General features: G+C 28.7%; 1 long non-coding RNA gene across 3 annotated transcripts in view; it reads left to right on the plus strand.

Moving 5' to 3' along the window:
• LOC139426437 (uncharacterized) overlaps nucleotides 1–5,827 on the plus strand; it is a 55,694-nt gene extending 49,867 nt beyond the window's left edge. For 2 of the 3 annotated variants that reach the window (XR_015433765.1, XR_015433764.1), the window contains 2 exons: nucleotides 132–324; nucleotides 4,826–5,827. This is a non-coding gene — a long non-coding RNA (uncharacterized LOC139426437). The remainder of the gene's footprint in view (nucleotides 1–131; nucleotides 325–4,825) is intronic. The other variant, XR_015433763.1, reaches the window with a different exon arrangement.
• Nucleotides 5,828–19,394: the final 13,567 nt, after the last annotated feature.

The following is a 19,394-nucleotide window of genomic DNA, read 5'->3' on the forward strand; positions in this document are numbered from 1 at the left end:
ACATAACTGCATTATACTGTAGACTAAAATGTTCTCTGAATTTCTTGATTCGACAGTCCTGTTTACGTTACAATTAATTAGTGTTGATAATACGAGAGTGAATTGTTTTAAGAAAAATTCTCGCCTCCTAGGGGTCAGAATAATAAGAATATCTCCCTTTCATTCACAAACAAATGGTTTGATCAAACAACTCTAACAAACAATTAGCCTTGTAAGGATACAAGACTGGTGTTTTCTGCCAACTGGGTTTCTAAAGTGTTGTAAAGGAAGACTAAAGTGAAAATTATTTGATTTCCAAGAAGATCCAATCACACTGCAGAAGAAGTAAGCAATGAATCGCTTCATTAATTCAGTTGTAATTAGCATAGTATCACAAATTGTACCGCCATTTGGCAAAATGCTTACAAGCTGCAAATATCTATTTATTCCCCAGTTAACTTTAAATATTCACTTGTGTATCGCTAACTGCTAAAGCACGCTGTTATTGAATTTTTTAAATATATAGTACATCATTTTTGTACTTTTATTATTTCATTAAAATATTAATTTGATTTCATGACTCGCACTCATGAATTCAAATTTATTACAGATTATCCGCCTTTGGTGACCATCTAGTCTCCTTTCAAAATTATCTTGTATTCTTCACAGCACAGCTGTATTTAAAATATTCTGATTCTTCAACTCTTCCTTTAATCCTAACACTTTAATTAGCCTTTAGTTTAATCAGTATTAGCCAAATTTTTACACCGTCTAGCTCTGATTTCAGTTTTAAATATTATGTTATTGTGGATTACGTCAGAAAGTTTCGCCTTTCGTTTGAAAAAGAGCACCTCAAAGGAGAAAGTACGTCTTAGCTAAGAACCCCGCGGATAGATGGCAGCACTACTCATTAGTAAGACTATTTCCTCAATTTAAACATAGATTTGAAGGGAAAGGAGATTTTCTCCAGATGCCTGTACCCATCATATTGTTCTGCGACCGCATGCAGAATTTCTAATTCCACAGATTTTAAAAGTGCATATATCGTATGTACTCGGTGGGTCTTAGTGGAGTCGAAGATTGAACCCCAGCATCTCTGGACTGCAGTCCAATTCTTTGACCATTGTGCTACGTGACTATTCAAACTAAGTTCTAAGATAACCTAACAAAATTAATCTAAATAAATACATAACGCATAACTAACTTTAACACTTTTTTCTCTTTTCTCCAAACTTTGGATATATGCCTAGGTCATTATGGACCCTTTACCATATAGTCCAAAGCTTGGCTACTGGTCCAGCTCCACCCGAGCCCAGTCAGCAAGAAACTAACTTTAACACTACTTAAACTATTGCTTTAGACAATCTAACAAAATAAACAGTAACTATGGAGTTGCTAACAGATAAGGAAATGCCCGATTTATGGCAGGGCTAAAGAGAATAGAAGGGCTAGTTCACTCCGCTCTTAGAGCTGAAGCTACGATTTCCCTCCTCATGACGTCACTGTGTCCACAGATCTCAGAAGATCGCATGCAAAGATATTATGATAACTTTGCATCTTTCTCTTTGTAAAAATAAGTTAGACTTTTTCTGGTTATTAGCTTACAAACTTTACGTAATTAACACATTATTTCCGTTCATAAACATAGTTCAAAAAAACTTTCTTGGCCATTATATTAATAAAAATACCATTTTAAACTTATAAAAATGTTTTACTAGTTGGCGAAAATGACACTATAAATACTTTATTTTAAAAAGTTCATTTTTAACTTTAATTATTAAGAGAAATGAAAGCATATATCGACACTTTTTTTATTTACATATTCTTTTATAACAATAAGTTGAGTTAAATTTAGAATCCCTGATTTTAAAGTATGCCGTTAATAGCAATTTGTTCATACTTAATCATTAGGAAACATCAACCTTAAACGCTAATTACTGAAACAAAATAATAATTTAGGTTCATAATGACGTTAAAAATTTTACAATTGTTTATAGATATTTAAATTTACGATGAAATAATTTATAGATATTTAAATTTAAGAGAATAAAATTTAAAAAAAAACCCATAAATATTTAGAATAACTACATTAAAAAATATGTTATGAAATTAGGAGAATTTCAACTATATACTATATATTTTAATTATACTTTTTATTTACATTTTAATTTTCTTTCACTTTATCCATTTTTTAATTTTTTTCACCCACCTTTCTTTTTGAAGTAACGAGGCGGTTTCTATTTAGATAATGAATTTTTATAAAAGTTCTTAACGACAGGATAAACGTATTGCTGTTTTATATTAACTGTGTCATTTCGGAATCTATTCCTTACGTAGTTGTTCATTTACTTTAGGAAACACGCGGAAAATTATATTTTTTTCCTTTTGTTTTTCTATCAGAATTTTTGCAAGTTGCAATCGCGCAAACTGGCATTTCGATAATAGTTTTAAATTCTTGTGAATTCACTGCAAAAGCTGAGGAAAGTCATTATAGAAAATAATAAATATCTTAGAATGTCTCGCAAAAAGAAATGCTCCAATATTAGTTAGAGCTAGTTAGGCCGAACGCTCCATTCTTGAAGTAAAAGTGCGAGCTTTGCGCCAAAGTGACGTCACTAGAGAAAATCGGAGGATTGGCGCGGCGAGAGCTTCTTCAAAGGAGTGAACTAGCCCTTCTATTCTCTTTAGCCCTGGATTTATGGGGCCGCATAAAAGGAATATAAATATAAATTATGGGATTTCTATTTTTCTATTTAAATTATTTGCATGTGGTAGACAACATGTGCATTTAAAAGTTAAACTAAAAACATCATACCCAAACAAGTTACTTTGATCTCGAATTGATCTCTAATTAAGAATTCTAAAACAGAGTATGTATCATTTGCATAGAAATACTTTTCAAAGCTAAATTTGCATTTATAAAGCTATGTCATTGTGTAAAGATTAAAGCTATGTTTACTTCATAAAAGAATTTTCAATAATTAAAACAATAAAAAAATAAATTAAAAAATGAAATAAAATTTAAGATATTGTATTTGTAAATTAAATGATTTTTTCAATGATCATTTTTAAATAATTAGCTACAAAATAATTACGAAAGTAGAAAATAAATAAAATATTTCACGAATTGTGGAATTTGATTTTTCTTTTTTAATTTAATAATTTTCCTATCAATTATAAAATCTGTTTATTACCAAATTTCTCTTCATTCTTAAATGCACTTTTACTTGAAACCAATTTTAACATGACTTATTTTTCATTAAATTTTTTCATTTCAAACTGAAATTGGATATCAGAAATCCAGAAAAAGTACTTGGCAAAAAAGTAAAAAACAAAAAAAAAAGTAAAAAACAAAACACATCGATCAAATAGAAATGATTGTTTTCTTAATGGAAATAAAATCTCAAGGGAAATTTTTCCCTTTTAAAATAAAAGAACTTGGAATTGAGTTGATTTAAATAGACGGATGGATATTTAAAATGATTTTCCCTGATGGTTAAATAATTATATTTGAATGAAACAGTATTCACCACGGAGTTTTATATTGAATATGATATTAAAAGTAGATTTTTTTAACGTTTTTTCGTATTTCTTTTTCTTGGATTCAATTAAATTGGGTTTGCTTTTAAATATTTATAATATTGAAATATTTCCGTTCGTAAAGATGGGAAGATCGAGTTTAGCAACGAAAATACTATTTGGTGTTTGTATGCTACTGGAAAATAAGCATAAAAGGATCAAAGGAGATAGTAGCTCAAAAAATTTCCAAACATGAAAAAGGCTAAACAAATTTTCGTTTCTGTCAAGTTTGCATTGTTGATAAAATATTTCATAAAATTTCAGTTAAAACTTCTATAAATAGGAAGTACTGAGTGTTATGTAAACACCACATTCAGCAAATATTTTTAAAATTCTCCTCAGAAAGGAAGATAAAAACGTATATTAAATTAAGGGCAGCTTATGTTATCCCAAAAAGGACATTAACTGATCTTCCATCGCTCTACAAAGTTGGGATTTAAATTGCATGTTTGATTTTTTTCTATTAAAATCTTTCAGCACTGCTCACTGCTCTTCATGTTTTGAACTCGTATATATATATATATATATATATATATATATATATATATATATATATATATATATATATATATATATATATATATATATATATATATATATATATATATATATATATATATATATATATATATATATATATATATATATATATATATATATATATATATATATATATATATTCTGCTTTTTTTCCTGTGTAAACCATAAAACCATAACTTAACATGTAGTACCAATCTTTCAAATTATAAAAGACCCGCATTTGTAAATGTACAAATGCCTAGACAAAGCTAAACCAAAACAATAGCATAATTGTTGTGAATCAGGTCTTTCCCAACATCCGAAATGGAAGAGTAGAGATAGCGAGTTCGCATGCAATCTGAGCACAAGATGCATTGATTTATTTATATTTATTTATTTATGTTTATTTTTTGTTACGTACGCATTGGCAGACTTATGTGCTCATTACAAAGCTTAGCATATATACCCTCGTCAAGTCAAAATACACTTAACACAAGACAGAGAAAAACATAACATACATCCTTGGAAACGGAGGGATATGAACCCGATTCCTCACATCACAATAGATGTGTATCCTTGTAATGTCTTTCTCTAATTTGAGTTATCTGTTCTTCAACTTTACAAGGGCTTATAGGTTTGTAATAAGTTTACATTGTAATGAGCACACAAGACTATATGTGTATGTGTAACAATAAATAAATAAATGTATATTAGGAATTGTAATTTTTTTCATTATTTTTTTTCACAGCAGTCTCGTCTTTAATTCGGAGCCGAAAGTATGCTGGAAGTAACGAGTTCAACTCAAAGCGTAACCATGAATGTGTAACAGTAAATAAATAAATTTGCTATAGATACTTATACAGACTCATGTGTTTAATGCAAAAAAAAATGACTTGTAAAAACTCTATGGATTATCTTTTTTTGCCCTTTAAAATATAAATTTAACTAACTTCTGATATGAGTAAACACAAAAACAACCCAATTCCAAAAAGGTTTTTACCCGAGTATTTTAAAACTGATTTTTTTTTGGAAGTTTTGGACTGTGGCTCTCTCTTCTGTAGCGTCTTAAACATTTTTTAAATTTTGAATTTAATCACCTTTCTTACAACAACGCAAGAATATAGAATTACTGTAATTTAAACTCAATTTATTCTCAAACTTTTATGAATTATTAGGTAGTTGACAATGAGCGTGAACTTAGAATGAAAAATAAGTTTACTCTAGTTATATTGTTCGAAGAACTGTCACCATTCTTTGGTTTAAGTAATATTCTTCTAAAAGCATGGAGCTATTTTCTAATCAATTATCCGATGAAATTCTTTAGAATATAACATCCTATGTTCGATCCAGACCCCATTTATTAATCGCTGAACTTGTAATAGGTTCCTATTATCGATCTCTTTATAATGTAACAGATGGAATCGAAACTAAATTTTCTCATAAAATGGCTGATGGATTATTTTGGCTAAACACAAACTTTCAAAGCTGTGTCCGATATTAGAAACACAATTTTATAATAGTTGAGTGTTATTGCTTTGTGAAACTGTTCTAATATTTCAAAAGGGTATTGAAAATATAAAATAACAGCTTAAGATTTTATATTTGAACACGTGATTTAATTTATTTGATAAGTAAAGATATTACTTGATCGAATACAATTTATAAAAAATTATAGATATATTAAAAAAATGAAAAGGATAAATGGAATGTTTTTTTTTTTAACTTTTGAATAGTTTTACTGTCTATAGGTGGGAATGTAATTATTATTTAATCTTAATAAAATGTATAATATTATTATTTTGTCGTTTATGTTTAATCAGCTTTGACATTAAGCATTAATTTATCTTCACCAATGTAAAACTGAAACCAAATATTTTCGAACAAAACAAAATGTTATCTTTTTTAGTACTTAAATTGTATATTAAAATTTTTTTTTTCATTATAAGTTTTTACTTGAAATAAAAAAAGGTGTTTAATTGAGAAAATAAAGTGCAAATTGAAATATTTTCCTGTTTTATTTATATATTTTTTAAATCTAGTTATCATGAATTTTATTTTTTAAACTTTCCTCCTCTCTCTCTATATAAAAGCTAAAATCTACCTGGATGTATGCTTGCTAATAACTCGAGCACCAATTTAGATGCGTTTTTTCAGCAGGTTGGAAAATTTTCAAGAGGAAACTTGGTAAATAATCACCTCTTTCGGTGTTAGGTGGTTCGTTAACAGTATTAAAAATACGAAATTTCACTGATGAAAACCATTGTTTTAAATGAAAACGTGAGCTGTCATGGAAACATTATTTTTACAAAATATCTAAAACTTTTCAGCAGATGAAACGACTGGAATTAAGTATAGCAGATGAAACCACTAGAATAAATTCGCAGATGAAACCACTAGAATTAAATATCCTTGAAGCTTACTAAACTCATAGTTTTAATGAAATAAAGCGTGCTAGAAACAAATATGTAGACTAACATAAGTTATCGAAAATGGAAAAAACAATATATTTCACCGTCAATGGTAATATTAAACCTAAATAAGCTGATTATTATTCGTGCAAATGGCCTTTCCAATTCAAGGCTTTAAAATTTATTAAATTTATTGAAATTTAATAAATTTTAGTATTGACTAAAGCATTTTAATACTAACTATTGAAAATAATAAGTGTTCACATCTGGTTTGATCACAAATTTTAAATTCTCAAAATTTATAATATTATTCGTTAAATGAAAATATCACAAACTTTATAAAAAAAATCATCAATATTTATTGATTATTGGTACCAGGAAGCCAAGTTCATCAGCAAGTAGAACAACTCCAGGTGCTGATTTACACAGGTCACCGGATATCGATTATACACATAGGTGCATCGAATATGACAATATCGTGAATATCATACAAAGCGTTAATTATTGAATACGATAGTATTGTTAACCTTTTGTTTACGGCTGGTATAACAGGTGGACCAGAATAGCGGGCTTCATCACACTAAGCACCGTAACCAAAGGGTTCCTAGATTTTGTTTGGGTAACAAAAATATTAACATCAATGCAAATATTAGATCAACTGGGAAAATATTCTCAATATATATTTGACAATGCATTGTGATATTAAAATTTGTACTCATTAGTCATGGTTGTTAATGTTTGAGTGGGTGACAACTCGAAAAAGCAGACACCAACTCTTAGTCTTTATAACCGATAAGCAGAAGATGAAAGTTTGGGTAGCAATAGAGGATAGATGCCCATACGAACATAAATTATATATTTGAGTAGACATATTAAAAGCTTAGATCAGCTGAGTCTCAATATTAATAAAAGAAAAGTTTTTGATAGCAACATTTTTTCAGTAAGGCTTAAAAATTAAATAAAACTGGTTGACAGGCTAAAGTCTATTTTAATTACCAGTTAAACGTGCCAAATAAATGTTAAGACTGATTTTAACTGAAGATACTCATTAACTTGGATATGCTGTCTTTTAATTTTTGAACAGCGCCATTAAGCTAAATTATTTTTTAAAAGTTTTCAAAACGTATTGTTTACTACAATCAGTATAATCTTTTAGTTTAATGAAATTTATAACAGTTGAAATTCATTTCGTTTTGGCGAAAAAACCTTACAAATAAATTTTATTGGCCTTATAATTAACTATAGAAAAAAAGTGTACAGTTTGATTTTGGCAAAGTTTCTACTTTGATCGATTTACCAAAGACGCAATTGAGATAATTAGCATTTTTGTTTCCCGCCCCATTTTTTAATGTTAGCATATGTTGTACTAAACATTTTAATAACAAGTTCAAGCACGATACTCAAGATTCCATACGAACATGCAAGAGGCAAAAATAAATACACTCTCATTTGAGCAATATGAATTTATAATGTTTACCTTTTGTCTTGACTTTTTTACTATATGATTTTCATCTCGAAATACTTGAAATTCTACGTATTAAAAAGGCGAACTAGCTGGTCCCCGAAGGCGGCTAGTATATAAATTAAAGTTAACAGTAACAGACAAATAAAAATAAAATATGGTCACAAATTATAGGTCTATAAACTTTATATTTGTTTACTAACTTATTCACATTTTTCTGCATTCTATGTTTACTGATTTATCTAATTACAAATGAAATTCTTAGATTTGCCTTTTATTCCAGTTTAGCAGATACATTGGTTTTCTTTCTTTATCTTGTCTTTTTCTTCACTTCTTTATTTGTTATTTCACAAATTTGCACATATTGTTCACGGTGTTTTTCACTAGTTAATAATAGCGGCTAAAGTAACGTATTTTAAAAAAAAAAAAATTCAACGGTGTAAGTTTCGGGATATTTCTTCTTTTCCTAGATTAATGTAGGTTTAAAGAATATATTAAGTGAACAGTTCATACATTGTTCATTTAAAATGCAGTTCTTATCTTTCCTGCACTTAAAATAAAATCATATAATTTCTTTATGATTTTTTCTTCAAGAATACATTCAAGACATTGACCGATTAAGCTCTGTGACCAACTGCCCATTAATGGTGATGACTGAACTGTAACATAGTTCATTCCTAGTCTTTTATGACATGTTTTGAGTATCAAGAAAGCTGTTATTCCCAAATTCCGGACATAAAATGACTGCAAATGGGATGATAGTTACTTTCCATTTGAGAGTAAAACTTAAATGAATGTTTACTAAAGCTAAGAACGGCACCATCAACGGCAATTACGAGTTTTAAGTGAGTTTAGTAAGCCTATAAACTCCTTATAAGTATTCATTCTTCTACAATGGAAAAAATTAACTCTGAGACTACCAAAAACTATTTACTCTTTTAGATAGTTAAAAGATTTAACAAGTGAATATTTGATTACATTAGAACTATTTTTTATTATTTGTTAAGTATTTCTTCAAAAATTTATTTTGCTGTAAAGGACCTGATCTTGATGTTAAAAAAATATTAAACAACGGTTTTATATAAAGGGGGAAATGGTTAATACATTTTATTTAATTAGTGAGTTCTCCACTGCAAGAAAAGTTTCATGTGACTGGAGCATCAAAAATGGTGGTACCTACTTCACACTTAAGTGGTGCTTCACTAAGTGTTACACTACACCAAAGCCAAGGATAATTCCAGGCCTAGTGAAACACCTAGAACTTTTTTTACTCTGTTTGGGGTGCCACTAAGTTTATTATTCAGAAACACTAAAATTTATAATTACAGTAAGATAAGATACATGCAATAATAGGTTAAGTTATTTTATCACACATTATAAACCAAGAATTATAAATCTAGGATGTATACATATAATACTTCTTAAAATACAATTAGTTTATTAGTCATACATATATACAGTACAGAGAGAATATTAATATGAATTCGATCTAGTATTAACAAAACCGAAGAGTACATAGGCGAACAAAACATTCCAAGCATAGAATTTAAGTTTTACAAAATGGTGCTACATTGTTGCAAGATTTATGTAAATCTTCTCATAAAAACATAAATATCAACAACTGAAAACATATATGCCTTTTATAACTGTTTATGTGATCAGTTTGTCAAATCAGTTCGATAAGAAGATTGGAATTACTTGGAAAATAATCTACCAAAATTTATACTCTCTTTCGATCAATAAAGAAGGTTGGAAATTAGTTGGAACTTACTTAAAGAGGATTAAAACTTACTTGGTATTAATAAGCCTATGATCGGTTTGTCAAATCAATCCGACAAGAAGATTGTAGCATATAATCAACTATGATCTTGGAACTTCCACAATATAATAGCTAAGCCTAGTTAGGCTTCGATGTCCGTCATCATAGATCGAAAAATTATATCTTCAGATCACATAAACAACAAAATTCAAAGTTCATATCTTCAGAAATAACATTGATAATTAAGTAAGCCCACCGTAGCTGGAGTTATTTGTTATCAATAATATCACTTCTAACACAAATAAAATTAAAATTTATTTTCATTTTCAAAAATTTACAGAGCAAAAACAAAAACGACAACAACACATCCTCCGGTCTTCTACCAACTATGAATGGAATTAATGCACTTGGTGTAAGCTTTATCAATTACTGTTGTTTAAAATTTATCTACCCCCTGTTAAGTGTGTATAAATGCTCGATTCGTTATAAACTTTAGATAATATACAGTTTTTGGAGCTTATTTGTACCAAATTCGGATAGGTGTTACACCACAGTTTTTACAGCAAATAGGACAGACATGAAAATAATTCTCAATTTGAGTTTATTTGGAATTGAAATCGGTATATTTAAAATATAATGATCCTTCAAAAAAGTGTTTAAAACTTGTGAAAACAGATTTAAGTAAATCCCTGTAAACGACATAGATCTTAAAATTTATGAAAATATGATTGAATGGTTGATACGTGATTAAAAAAAATGTGTTCAAAGCAGAATTGACAAAAAGTTTTAATCTCCAGGGTTGTACTTATAATATTTGAAGTAAAAAAAGCAAAATTGAAATACAGGTATCTATATAACATAAAAAAAATAATGTTTTTGTTATATTTCCAATGAGCTGCATTATCGGTCTTGCCAATGAGCAGACCTAGTGCGTTCTCCAGAGGTGGTATCCACTCTTTCAGGACCACCACAATGGGTGAGATCAGGGCCGCCTCGAAAGAAGGAGAAGTTACAGTTGAATAGGGGGCCTCGGTACTAAAAGTGATCTTCAGCTCTGACGTCATGCATCACGATCCATGTTTCAGCTGGTTTGTGTTGTATGCTGTGTTGATTGCATAACAAAATTGTTTTTTTCTTCTTATTTTTTTTTCAGAAAATAATGAATGCACTACTAGTTATTATTCTAATTGTCCGTGTCTTGTTCTTATTTGTTGTATGATTGCATTAAAGAAATATTAACTTTTGGAATTTTAAGCACTTTCATTTAAATTCTAAGGAATTTCTTCTAAGGCTTATATAAAATTTGTTATTTTACGAGTGGTGATGAAAAAAACAAATTATATTTTGTTTTTGTTGGCTAAAGCATCTAACAACACTGTCAGGCTTAAAAACTTCCTTTTGAATGATTTCTTCTGTTTGGCTATTTTAGTAAAACACATTTCAAAATGTAATTTTTATTAATTTAATTTTTTTTGTGTAATACAAATTGTACAAAATTGTCAAAAATGCAATGCTATTGGTAAATAGTTTTTAAGCTTTTAGTGGGAGAATTCAATGTATTTTTAATACAATTAGGGGAGGAAAAAATATTTTTAAATATTGTTGTTACCCATGAAATTGGTTACTTAATACTAATACATAATAATTTTGCTTATTTTATTAATAGTACAATACTTAAAATATGTTTCTCATATTTTTCTTGCTTTGCTATTCTATATATTTGTTTTTAACCATGACTGGTTTAAGTTTTCTTTTGAATAGTTTCTTTTGTTTTGCTAGTTAAAGAAAAATTATTGCAAGATAGTATTTATAAGAACAAATGATTCACCGCCAGTTATTTTAATTTTTCATATCTTGTCTGTATTTTTATTTATTTATTTTTATTTATTTTTTATTCTTTTTTTTTATGTGACTAGTCTCCTACCTGAAAGTATTCCAATTATTTGGTTCAAAACTTCCTATTAGTAAATATCAATAGATTGAATGAAGATTTAGTTGAATCATAAAAAGTGTAGTTGGTTGTTCAACTTATATGGATCTAAAATATAATTTGTAATAAATAATTGTTAAGCAACATCATAGCTAAATCAAATTTTTATTTTTTTGAATTAAAAAAAAGATAACTTGGAGAAGAAATATTTACCATCTGTAATTAAAATGTTTTAACGAAACTCATAACATTTATTAAATTGGCTAGTTATCTCTCTATACATTCAGATTCAACTTTTCTTATGGATGATAATTTCATTTGCACTAAATTTTATGAGGTTAAAGGTTTGGTAATTTAAGATGCAAAAGAAGCTGGAATACATGCACAAAATAAATTATGTTTAATTAGAATAAATTAAATTCTAATTAATGTCACGTAATTTAGGCAGAAGAGATATTTTAAAAAATTACTTGAAATTCGTTTTAAGTCATTTTAACTGATAACTCATAAATATGCAGATAGATGAAAAAGTTATTTTTCTGCACTACTTCACATAGAAATAACTAAATTAATATTCTTTTGAAATTATTTCTAAGTAAATACAATGTTTTTGTTAAAACGAAGATTCCCTTTCTAGCAGAGCTTGAAATTTTATGAATAAAGCTATGTCTTTTTGACTTCATTCAAACTACTAAAGAGAAAGTGAAGAAACGTATCTGGATCGCAATGCGTGACGTCAGAAAACGAGTGCCATGGCCCCCTTAACTATAACTCCTCCTTCTTTCGAGGCGGCCCTGGTGAGATACCGTTGGTCATGTTAATTTGGACGTCTAGTTTCTGCTACACTAGATGGCAGCACCGAGACTCTATTTGGATGCTAAAGTGCACTAGGAATTTAATTTTGCCGGAAATGCCAAGAGCTAATAAGGCACTCCAGGGATGCTTTACATGCCGCATAAATGGTGGACGACATGGCCGCTGAGAATTTTCTGTATCCCGAAAATCCGGTGTCTGGGCCGGGGATCAAACCCGCAGACTTGGGCTCAGAAGGCCGACGACAAACCAACAGCGCCACCCGGCCACAAAAAACATAATGTTATAACATAGATTTCTAATGATGTTGATGCAGTTTGTTTCATTAACCAAAAAAATCACATGGTAAGATCCAGTTTTCCCTTATTAATTTCTTTTTTTTAAAATTATTTTTTTTTAAAGCTATCATTAGTATAAAATTAATAAGAGTGATGAAGGTATTGATTTTCTATAATAGGGGAGAGTGGGGTCAATTGTAACAGGGTACTATTGTAACAGAGCAAAAATTTCCAGTGTCGGGTTCTAGATTTGGTTCCTAGGTGGCGCACAAGGTGTATTTAATAAATCTACATGTACACCCCTGCTGGCAACCATTTTCATGTACTTTTGAAAGAGTTACACCACGAAAGATATTTTCACGCTGCGTAAGTACTTTTTTGGTATTAGAATATTATATTGTAACGAAGTAATTTTGTTCAAAGAAGTAAAAATTATTAACCGAATATGCAAGTGGACACCTTAATTAACATTTAAAAAAAAGATTAGTTTTGTTAATTAACTAGAATTGTTTTTAAATAATGAAGCTGAAATGGCGTCTTGGGGACGATTGTAACAATAAGTAAAGGGACGATTGTAACAGTGGAAAATAAATAATCTTATGTTTACAAACCATTACTTAACTCTTTAAGAACCACCAATAGTTTCCTATATCATTTATATCATGTTCTAGCGCATTATTTTATTTGTCACCTTTCACAGCATAAATTAAAATTTTTAACCCCTTAAAGTTAAAAGTTTAACCCTTTAGGTCTCTGCTCATTATTATTTTTACTCCTAAAATATCACTACTATTTTGATCAATAAAAAAATATATCACAACTATGATAATGTGTATAATTAACTATGTTTTAGTTGAATTTATGAACAGTTATAATTGACCCCGTAAGTGGGGACAATTATAACAAGTGCACGACTGTCAAAAATTGTTAATAACTAATATAATAACATTTAAAATAAGGTTTTTTTTTCTAGTAGAGGATAGTCTACTTTACTCGTCTGTCAATTAATACTAATAATATATTGGATTTTTTGTTAGTTAAAAATAGTTAAGCCAAAAATGTTACAATTGACCCCACTCTCCCCTATATTTGTTTTTACTTTCCTAATCTGTAACATTTATTTTTTTTTATTCTATTCTTCCATTATTACGTTTTTGATTTTGATTGTTTTCTAAATTAAAAGTTTAAAACTAAAAGAGTTGTTTTTTATTATAACACAGTTGTATAAAATTAACTTATTAAGTTACATTTTAATTCAGTGTTTAAACTTATTAAGCGTTTTTAAATTTTTTTAAGCAAGTTACACTGACATACTATTTCATATTATAGTTAAAGAGATTCGTTAAATGATTAATAACTTAATAATCAGTTTCATGAACAGGATGATGAAGGATCAAATTGTATTTATATAACAGCACAACTTGTAGGGAAAAATATTAAACTACGTTTGTGAACTGACTAAATTTCTTTAAATAATGTAACTTCAATTTAAATGTCATTTAAGAAATGGTTACTAAGCAAAATTATTTATGCTCACTAATAGATCCTAGTAGGCCGGGATAGCCTGGTTGGCAGGTCGCAGAACTCACGCGTGTGAGAACGGGAGTTCGAATCTAGCCGGCCGAAGACTCCCCTTAAAGTAAATGGTGACTGGTGCACGTTAAATCTGCTGGGTCATGAAGTCCTCCATATTCCCGTAAAAAATCTATACCTGTGGGAGTGCTAAATTGTAGATTGATCGTTCTCTGGTTCAGGTGAAAATTACGATCTGTGGACGAATGAATAGATGTATGAATGGGTTCGCCCTATAAATGGGTGTGACGTCTAGTTTGGCAGAAATCAAATTCTTGGCCATAGCTGGCGCCACTGGAAAACAAGAACAATCGCACCCCCTCTGACTTAATGGCAGACGACAACAACAACAATAGATCTTAATAGAATAATAAGAGAAGTGTTTAAGCAAGGGAAGTGGAGGTACAAGAGTTGACAAACAGTACTCTTTTTAGTACATATATTTTAAATGAATAGTTTCAACTTTCGTAGAAAAATACTTTATGCTACGAAACAACAATTATTGGGAAGTTATTAACAGAGTTTGCAAGACGCAGCAATCAAGGGGCTCGGCCCCCTAGTTTATGAAAAAATTGCAAAAATTCATTGTTTTTCACTGTAAAAAGTTGGTTAAAATTGAACGTGGTTTAGCAAAATTATTTTCTAAATACTAATTCACACAGTCGATATGTCTGTAGCATACAAATTGGATCAATCTTTTTAAAAGATTAAAAATATGATATTGAATTCTTGTAGGTTTTATGTATTAATATTTACTGTATCTCACTAAAACATCTAATCACCATAAATAGTGGCACAATATTTAGATGAAATTTTAACCATGCGTGTTAAATGAGCTTTTATAAAAATGGTATATTATTAAATACAATAACAACACATATTTTTGAATTTTTAATCTCTTTAATCCTGAATGAATGCTTCGTAGAGCAATGTTTTATGATTAATTTTGATCTTAAAAGCAAAATGTTTGAAAACCATAAAGTGTTAAGAAAACAAATTCTTTAAAAGTTAAGTAATGGTAAAACATTTTTTTTAAAAAAAGAAGAAAAATTAATATTGATAATCCTCTTATTCTTTTTTTTTAAGTAAAACTTTTTTTGATACCTTACTTTAATTTTGGAGATTAGAGGCCATGTTCTTACAGTTTGGAACTAAAAATAAAATTTTCCTTATGATTGATTTTAACATTTTTAAGCTTAAAAATGGACTTAATCTTCATTTTCTCTGCTTAATAGTTAATTTAAAAAATATATTCGCTTAATTTTGAGTAGTGTTGTGGCTGATATAATAATATGTTTTTAATAAGATTTAGATAGAAAATGAATGCATAACAAGTCTGGTGACATGCGTTTCTTTAAAAGTAAACTTGTTCAAAATAATTTAAAATCGCAAAAACATTCGAAGTAAAAAGGTAGAAAGTATTTATTAAAAAAAAATCTGAATATTTACAGCAATTTTTTGATTAAAAATAATATATTATTTGCAAATTTTTTCATGTAGTGCCATTGATATTGAAAGGATAGTTTCATTTTAGAAATTAAAAAAATTATTTATATTTGTAAGTAGATATTGATGAAAGAATTTTTCTCTAGAACTTCCATTCTTCTACTTCCTGCCTTTCCTTTACTGTACGAAAATTTTTGAGCCCCTCAACGCCAAAAAAGGTGGCAATTACTTTACAGCAAAGTAGTGTAGTTGCTATTGTTGTTTCGTATGCCATTTGCCAATGCCAGCAAGCCTGCTATGGAAACTAAGCGAATTTAAAGCAGAGGGGTGCATTTATTGCTTTCAGTGGCGCCATCTATGGCCAAGAATACGAATTGACTCACACACACGTCATAACCCTTTTTAAAGGGAAGATCAAATCATACTCCATTCATTTATCCACAGATCGTGATTTTGACCTGCACCAGAGTACGATCAATCTCCAGTTCAGTACTCAGAGTACAAATTCAGCAAGAGTCAGAAAAGTTATTTTTACGATACTATACCGAGTAAGAATCATTTATCTAGGATGCATCTATTAAATGTTTTTTAAAATAAAATTGGTTTGTTAATCAAACTTATACACAACACAGCGAGAATATTTATATGAAATCGAACTAGGCCTAATAAAATGAAAGTGGATAGAAACGAAATATTGCAAAATTATTTATTACAATCGACAGGCTTATGCCAATCACTTTATGTGAACATATAATTATGCAACATCTTATTAGACAATTCAAAACATACATGTCTTTTTTTAACAGCTTACTTCATTAGAATATTCAGCATCGTGCAAGGCTAAATCAAACAAAGCACACTCTCACCTTCTTTGTTCGATTGTAAATGAAGGAAACACATGGATCACAAACCGCAAAATTGCCCAAAACAATTCTGGAATATAGTGAATGCATCTGATCTTGGTGTAAGCCTTCTCATTTATTAGATCTAGGTTTATCTCGACTCTTTAATGTTTTTATGAGCACTCGATTTGATATCAACTTAAAATAACTCACAATTTTTAGAGTTTTTCTGCACCAAGTTCGTATGAGTATTACACACTAGTTTTTGCTGCATAGTTCTCACACAGAATTAGGGGATTTTTGGCAACAGCTAGATTTCATTTGGAGGTAATCTGAAACTAAAACGTATTAGAACAAAACAAGTGTTCTTTCATTTTTTATCCAATGGCTCGGGAATCTTTAAGAATTCGCAAAAAATGGAAAAGTTGCTCCAGTTGCCTATGCATATAATGCAGATTCGTGGTATTTGACAAAAGAAGTTGCAAAATTTGTTACTTTAAAGCATCTCTCAATATATTATTTATTGTCAAACAATGAAAAACGTCTGGACATTTCTGAACATTTTCCTTGACTCCTACACAGTCCAGTTGGCAAACCAAAACAAACCAAATAACCTAACATCATTCCATGTAAAAATAATTTTTAGTAAATATTTATTATTTAATAAAAGTCGTAATAGCACAAGCGTAAGCAAGCAGAATTCTATTTTAAGTGAATAATTTCAAATTTCGTAGAAAAAACTGTTTTATGCCCAGCAACAACAATTATTGCGAATTAATAATTGCGCAGAGTAGCCCCTAGTATAAAGATAAAATAAGATTATTTTACAGTTATAATAATACTTACAGCATTTGCAGTCATTCGTGTAAGCAATTAATAATACAATATTATAATTTCACTATAAATATTTATAAATTTTTATTTGAATGTTTTTTGGTAAGTTGTCAAACTTTTTCGGAATGCTAGTAAATAATGTAATAAAATTTGTTACTTCAAAAAAGCTAAGTAAATAATTTTATCAAATGTGCCATTTTAAAAATACAGAACAGTCTTTATTTGTGACACATATTTATGAGGAACACAGCCTAAAGTTTTGCTCACTGTTTAGAAAATTCATTGATAATAAAAGTTGAGTGGATGGGGAAATTTTTTATATTTTATTTTGTTTACCTATTTTATATTTTTTCATGAAATTAATTCAGTTAGGAAGAAGTCTCTACCCTATAAAGAGACTTTTACAAATAAAGGTAAAAGAAAATAAAACGTCTCACAAATCAGTTTATGTTTTGGAAGGACTTATAGTTTCTTTTTTTTGAAATATCAAATAAGGAGGATGTCCAAGGAATGACAAACTATTTTGATTTCTAACAATGTTTTTATGAAGGCACAAGAATCGTTCTTTAAAATTTAAATTGATTTTTGAAAAAAGCAACTTAATTACTTATATTTGAAACTACATAAAAAGGGAAAAAATTTAAGTACATTTAAACATTTGTTTTCAAAAACTGCTCGCCATAGATTTTTAATTTATAAAGGCCAATTTATTGTCTCGTTTTTTTATTGCACTTTTTAATATTTCACTTTCATATTTGTGTACATTAACAAACAAAATTTCAACCACTTTCTTTCCATCCATGCCAAATAAAGTTTAAATTGTTTTATGACCAACGAAAAAATAATTCATCATCCTTTTATGACCTGAATGACATTTATCGTTAAACAAAAAAATTTAAACATTTTTGTGTAAGATAGTATGTTTAAACTTTAATTGATGTTTTGTTTCTAATGGAGTTTCTTACCTAATAACAATGGAAGTTTCAATCGTTTCATGATCATTGACAAATAATCCATTGTCGTTTCATGATTATTGACAAATGATTCATAGTCGTTTCATGACCAATGAAGAAGAATTCAGCGTCATTTCATGACCAATGAAAAAGAATTCATTGTCGTTTTTTGACCTATGAAAATATAATTCATCATTCTTTTGTGACCACAAAATTTATCGTCAATCAAAAATTTTTTACTAATTTTGCATGAGATTAGTATGCTTGAATTTTAACTGATATTTTGCTTCTAACGATGTTCCACACAATGGAAGTTTCAAGTTAACAATGGAAGTTTCTATCGTCTTATATCCAAAGAAAAGTAACTCATCTTCCCTTTATGACCACAATTTTTTTTATCGCGAATCGAAAAAATTTGACCACTTTGACATATTTGACATATGTGGTAGTATGTTTAAATTTTAATTATTTGTGGTTGAATCATCACTATAAAATTTTTTTTGGGAGATAGTATGTTTTTTTTTCAAGTTCAAACATACTCAGACCGCCTACAAGCAGAATTTATTACCATATAAATGCCAATGGAAATTTATCATTAATCGAAATTCGGACTGGTTTTCGATAGAAACGAACTTACGGACAAAAAACTAAAATGAAAAAAACTACGTTCTTAAAATTGGCAAAAGCCTAGAAATTATCAAATTATTGTTTGGCCTATAAGAAGAAAAGTATAATGCATTCTTGTACAAAACAAACGCCATTAATATGAAAAAAACACCACCTACCTCGTATCTTGGTTTAGGCTTAACAAAGATTAAATTATTTTCTTCTCTTTGGTTTACTTTAAAAACAAATTTTTTATAATTTTCTTTTTGTCTCATTATGTATAATAATAATTTGCTTTTAATTTATTTTTAATTTAATTGATAAACTTTACCTTTTTCCTGTATATTAACATCAACAGTCTTATAAGAGTAAAAATTACCAATTTATTAGAAAATTGTGCTGATTTCAAGAACT

Source organism: Parasteatoda tepidariorum, chromosome 5, assembly GCF_982258835.1.
Source record: "Parasteatoda tepidariorum strain Cologne lab strain chromosome 5, Ptep-v5.0, whole genome shotgun sequence".
Taxonomy (NCBI): Eukaryota; Metazoa; Arthropoda; class Arachnida; order Araneae; family Theridiidae; genus Parasteatoda; species Parasteatoda tepidariorum.